Source organism: Colobus angolensis, unplaced genomic scaffold (assembly GCF_000951035.1).
Source record: "Colobus angolensis palliatus isolate OR3802 unplaced genomic scaffold, Cang.pa_1.0 Scaffold264, whole genome shotgun sequence".
NCBI classification, from domain to species: Eukaryota; Metazoa; Chordata; class Mammalia; order Primates; family Cercopithecidae; genus Colobus; species Colobus angolensis.
In genome coordinates this window covers 557,153-557,493 of record NW_012115866.1, presented here as the reverse complement: position 1 = coordinate 557,493, position 341 = coordinate 557,153, and positions in this window count along the sequence as shown.

Here is a 341-nt window from a genome sequence, read left to right as displayed (position 1 = left end):
TCCTATGGTTGGTACAAACTGGCCCCAGGGACCTTCTCCGGCAAGAAAGGGCATTTCTGAGAGATGGAGGATGCAGCCTGCGGAGGGGCCTCAAAAGGAATCCACAGATGCAGCTGTTGAACAAGTTCCATGTTTATAGGCACTTGGGAATGCTGAATTGGATAGAACACATTTGTTCATAAGGGAGGTAGCAGAGCAAAGTGGCCGAGATCTGGGACTTCAGTAGGATAACTAACCATCCCAGTTTGCCTAGGACTGAAAGAGGTTGTAAAATTGAAAGGACACAGCCTTTTGTGTAAAATTGAAAGGACACAGGCTTTCTTTTTTTTTTTTTTTTTTGA